Source organism: Bufo gargarizans, chromosome 6 (assembly GCF_014858855.1).
Source record: "Bufo gargarizans isolate SCDJY-AF-19 chromosome 6, ASM1485885v1, whole genome shotgun sequence".
Lineage (NCBI taxonomy): Eukaryota > Metazoa > Chordata > Amphibia > Anura > Bufonidae > Bufo > Bufo gargarizans.
In genome coordinates, this window is record NC_058085.1 from 363,039,848 (window position 1) to 363,046,150 (window position 6,303).

Here is a 6,303-nt window from a genome sequence, read left to right on the forward strand (position 1 = left end):
TCCTTATCAATGCTGGCATCTCTTTTTAACTTCAGATCATCAGACTCTCACTAAATACAAATGTACAGCACACACACCCCTGTAGTGTCCACCATCAGACAGGGAAGAAAAGAAAGCCCAGAACTAGAGTGGCAGTGTGCCCCCCATGTTGGGGGGCACACTCTAGTTCTGGGGTTTCTTCCCTCCCCTGTCTGATGTTGGACACTACAGGGGTGTGTGTGCTGTACATTTGTAATTAGTGAGAGTCTGATGATCTGAATTCTGAAGTTAAAAAGAGCTGCCTATGTAGTGTCCCACTAGGTAGGAGTGGGCACTACACAAGGGTCAATTGGGTAGCGTGTTACTTCTGCTCACAAGGGACAGTGATATTGTATTGATCTATGCATTTAATGTAATTTACTGTGTGTTTTTACATGCAATGTTTCCCCTGTCATATGCTTTGCAGGCCTAGTGGGGTGTAATTAAACATTCCAGACACTAGAGGGAGATAGGGAGCCCCTAGTATAAATGTCCAGACCCAGACAGGGAGGGGTTAGGTCATAGTCAGGAGTCTGTGGAGACAGAAGTGAGAAGGCACCAGCCCAGGATATGCTGAGGGCCTCCTCCTGACATGCAGCTAGACAGTCCTGGTTCCTAGCTGTACCAAGAGGCTAGAAGGATTACAGCCTGCTTGGAGACCGAGTTCATTCCAGGGGACTAGAGGAGTTACCTCGTCAGCCTGAAGCTCCTGAGGCTAAGCTTAGCTCAGTTGAGATACCCCAGTAGTAGGAGAGGACCTCCTGGGAGCAACCTGCAGTTACCCTACCAAGAGAGGAGAACACAACCAAGTACAGATAAGTAGCCTGATGGGCAGAACACTATAAAGTGAAGAGCAAGGGTCTATACTGGAGGAAGGAATTTATACCAAGGATTTAAGCCAGCACATAGGCATCCGGGCCTTGGGATCCAGCCAGCTAGAATAGCTGAGGGGATAGAGCAGCATTGCACTGCAAAGCATTAACTGTTTGACCTCCAAGTATCTTGCATGATTTATACCTGCCATCATTGTGAAGTAAGCCTGCTTGGGACATTGTGTTCAAGGGACTGCATCATCATCTGTAACTTCTGTAATAGACTGTACAAAGTTGGACTGTTTACCGTTTACCAAGTAAAGCAACGTTTGGTTCACCATACAATCTGTGTACCTCAATTTCTATCTCTACCAACCGGTGTGCCACCGTTACAGGCACTGGCGTCACGATCCTTAAAGGGACCTTGCCTCAGGCACTCTAAACACCTGCAACAACCAGGGCACCTCATCCAACATCAGGCCAGGTCTCTACACCCAGAGTGTGCCCCAGAGGAACTAGTGTCTGCCTCTCATTCACTGCTGCATGCCTGCCCAGGGTCCTAAAAAAAGTGAGTAACCCTTTGATTGCCCATACCGTGACCTCACTGTCGCTATACCCTGCAGGTCTGGCGTGCTGCACCTGCATACCTGCAATGATAAGGAGGGCGCCCCCTGCTTCTCTTGGGGGCCCCACTCTGCAGGCCGGTCTTTTTAACTTCAGAATTCAGATCTAATTATCATAAGTTCTCACTTTCTTTCACTTACTTTTATTTAGAGCACACTAGTCACAGCAAGCACAGAATGGCAGGACTGGAGACTGGAGTGGAGACCAATTGAGGAGGAGGCAGGAGCACCGAGCAGAGGACCGGTCCAGTACAGCGCAGGCAGGCACAGGCTGGCAGCAGTAGCAGTGCGAGACTGAGACTGTGACACTCTCACTGCTGAGCTGCCCAGACTGGTTTCCGGCAGCGGGAATCTGACTGGCGCCAGTGCGGCCGCCGGGACCACTCCCTCCCTAGTCCCTCCACTCCAGGTACACCCCCGGCCCGGCCCCCTCCACCGCCTGAGTCCACCTCCCTCTGCTGCTACTCCAACCTGGTGGCTGGCTGGCTCCAGTCCCTCCTCCCTGCACTCAGGTACGCCCCCGATCCGGCCCCCTCCACTGCCTACCTCTATCTGTGCTGCTCGCCTGCTCTGACTGCTCCTGACTCCTCCCCAGCCAGGCCCGAGCCGGCCTGGGCCACGGACGGACCGCCCACTAATCGTGCCCGCCCTCGGCCTTCCCCTAGCCTGCCCTGCAGCTCACAATGGTGATGCAAGTTGCTGGCAGTGGCGGCAGCAGGCCCCACCCCCCCACACATGCCCCCAGTGCCGGTTTCAACTGAAGATCCGGAACTTAGGATTCCTGCGCTGAGGCGCTGGTGGCTGGCTCTGTCCCTCAGGTACTCCCCTGTCCCGGCCCCCTCCACCGCCTACCCCATCTGCTGCGCGTGCGCCCTGCTCCAGTCCTGACTCCTTTTCCCCAGCCAGGCCCGAGCCGTGGACCGCCCGCGCCCTGCCCACTACACTAGTCTAGTGTAGTTGCCGGGCGGTCCATGACTCGGGCCTGGCTGCCTGTGTGTGTGTGAATACATTTTTTTAATAATAAATCAACAGAAGGCGGCCCAGACTGGCCCCCAGTGGCCACTGCTATGGTTGCTATGGCGATCCCTACGCCACAGGTAATATGCCTCAAGATTGTCTATATAAACTCAACTTTGACAATATACCGCAGACATTCTGCTGCACCGCCATACAGTGTGTTTGTGTCTTCTTATATTAGAACAAAGAGAAAATACCTCCTTTAACCTTAAATTCAGATGACATTGTGATCCTTCCTTGGTAAAGAAAATTCTTTTAACAGTCTCACAGGAGAATTACTTACGGTTCCTAGGACTATGAGCTCTGACATGTGCTTCCTCACTCCTTGCTGTCTGGACTGAAACTCCCCCAGAAAGCAGGACTAGCCCACTACAAATTGGCCCTTCGACTCGGAATCCAATATCTCCTAAAACCTCGGTTCTATTCGTGGCTGAACACTGTCGACGGTGGGGAGTCCCTTAACTCTCTGATTTGGAAAGACCTCCAGCTGAATTGCTGTTAAACAGAGGCCAACAGGCAAAAGGACGAGGGGCAGTGACGGATTCAAAGAACATAGTATGGAGAATCGAGGATCAGGTATCATCTGAATATAGGTAAGACAGTAACCATGTCTGTTGGTAGATAGATATAGTTATTACTGTGGTTACCAATACAACATGGGGTCTTGGGGTTTTAGGAAGATTAGATTTAATAAAGACGGAAACTCAACAGTAGAGTCTTGAGCACTTGAGATAGGATTCTCAAGGGGGAAAGGCCATAGCCTGTGTGAGAAGGCTACAGGAATAAATAACTCCATGCGCATGTAAAAGATGGTAGGTACCTGGTAGGTAGGGACTTTAGGGACATGCAACAAGTAACTGTGTTTATGTAACTAACTATTGTCTAAGCATCTTTATGTAAATTTTTTATTTTGTCTGTACTGTTTGTAAGTTGTCTACTTTGTATGTCTATGTGTTGCAAAAGTAAGAGTTAAGACAGTCTCTTACAAATACCAGTCATGGTCACCATGGGTGAGCGACATTACTGTCTGAGGACTGTCCAGTGTGGCGAACATTGCAGTCCCAGGAGGGTAACGTTTTGGAAAGCGGCTTTGATTCTTGCAGCGAGCACTGTTACTCACTGTTACTTTGAGTCATCCCACCTGGCCATAAAATATATGTTTTGCATACAAAACTCCTTGAGTGATTTGTGTGAATGTATGAGGGTTAAATAAATAAAATTGTAATATAGAATAGGTGGGCACTCTTATAACTGGACCACAATGTAGGCAAAACGACACTGGTTTATTAGTAATAATATATATAAAATATAAGCATAGGCAATGGTCACCATATAAATATCTGGTAGATCCTAAATAAATTTTAAAATTGTATATTAAAATGAAATATCTTGTACATTGAATAAATTGTAAAAACAGTATATACTAAATAGTAAAGACTGTAGAGGCTAAGTAATAGTAGCAAGACTGAATGTATATAAACTAGCAAACTGACTGTACTCAATTAGTTACAGCAGTGGCTACTTCCCAGTAAATCTCCACAAATAAAGTGCAATTGTATAAATAAATACATACAGTGCAACAGTGAACCAATATTCACAATAAATTGATAAAAATGGTGACCTACCCGAACCATCCGGAGTAATGACCCCCATTGATATTTGAATCCTCAATATGGAATTATCTCTGTACCAGTTTTAAACTTTCATATATATAGATATAGGCATTCACCCTATAATTCTTATCATTTTATAAATTATTTTATATTTTATATATGTATACTTTAACATACATGTTGGTTTTTGATGTATTAAATATAATAATTTGAATCACTGGTTTAGTATATCGATAAACTAGGATATACAATATTATCTATTCAAAATATATTGGATGTTTTAAGACGCTATAGATTTTTGACTTCTGCTTCTATTCCTTTTCATACTTCATATATTTTATAGACCACACTAGATTGTATGTAATTTATGGCAAATCCAGAAATATGCTCTTGAATAATATCTCATCCGATTTTAAATGAGATATGATTATTGCTGTTGGCCAATTCAAGATTTCATATTACCAAAAATTGCCTGGATGCAAAATGTCTGCATGTATAAAATAACCGCAGATGAACTGCAAGCATACCGCAACATTATGTACAAAATAACTGCAGATGAACCGCAAACATACTGCAATACTATCCAGGTCTCCTAAATCCATTTCGGGCTTACAGGAGAACCTTCTGAGTAGCCCAAACGTATAAATAGCCGACAAATTAGTCAGATCCAACTAAGCTACTGAGGAAGAAGGTGGATAACCTTCGAAACGCGTCTGGCGTAGAGGAACTTGGACCTGACTATTAATCGGCTAAATTCCCATAGTCCGATCACCTATATCGGACTAAGAAAGCGCTTTCTGAGAATAAATGAATTGCGGCCCCTTTTGGATATAGCAGCAGCCTGTGGGTGAGACCGAATCATCTGTTCTATCACAAGACAGGCGGAACATTCACCCTAATCAAGGGGACCAGGTGCGAGCCTGCAGCGCGATGGTTTAAGCGCTGTCATTCCCAGCCGGACCTGCAAAACTACAAGACCTACTTACAGAGGACTTACATCGAACTTGCTGTTGAAAGATAAAGTTCACTCTGAGTTCACACCACGTGGGACGCCACGGTATGAGCAACGGGACTGTATGTGAGTAACTCCAAATATCATTATATGCGCATGATATTGCTACACATCAATCGTATTGCTGCTGCTAAAGCTCATTTAACCAGATATCTGCTGGATTGAAAGCTATAACCTTTACTCTCTGGATTTATTACTGGATTATTAATACTATTTGCAGGATCCACCTCCTAATGCTATAGAAAGACTAAGTTCTAGAAGCAGAATATTAAGGGAGAAAGACTGTTTACTAATATTACCAAGTCTCCGGAGATACCATATCATTTTACACTATTTTTAATATCATCACGGTTTGAGCACTGTTATTTTTTATTATTTTTTGATATATTTTTTGATATATTTATTTCACCTTTTTTATCAATTTATTGTGAATATTGGTTCACTGTTGCACTGTATGTATTTATTTATACAATTGCACTTTATTTGCGGAGATTTACTGGGAACTAGCCACTGCTGTAACTAATTGAGTACAGTCAGTTTGCTAGTTTATATACATTCAGTCTTGCTACTATTACTTAGCCTCTACAGTCTTTACTATTTAGTATATACTGTTTTTACAATTTATTCAATGTACAAGATATTTCATTTTAATATACAATTTTAAAATGTATTTAGGATCTACCAGATATTTATATGGTGACCATTGCCTATGCTTATATTTTATATATATTATTACTAATAAACCAGTGTCGTTTTGCCTACATTGTGGTCCAGTTATAAGAGTGCCCACCTATTCTATATTACAATTGTCTTTTTCGGTGATCAGGGTACGACATCAGTGTGGTGCACCTTGCTATTTTGAGCCAGAAGGTGAGCCGTCCTTTACTTCAGTTAAATAAATAAAACCCTGGATGGATAAAGGAGTTCAATCAGGGGTGGTCTGAGGTCATTGCTTCGACTGAAGACAAAATGATAGGTAGAAAACTGTAAAACAAACATCCAGGCACATTTCCCAAATAATAACACCCAATCCATGTCAAAGTGTCTACCATCGTGTAATGAATGTTGTGAAAAGTGCATTTTGTACTATAACTTTGATTGAGAAGCCTTCAGGTAGAATATACAGGGTGGACCATTTATATGGATACACCTTAATAAAATGGGAATGGTCGGTGATATTACCTTCCTGTTTGTGGCACATTAGTATA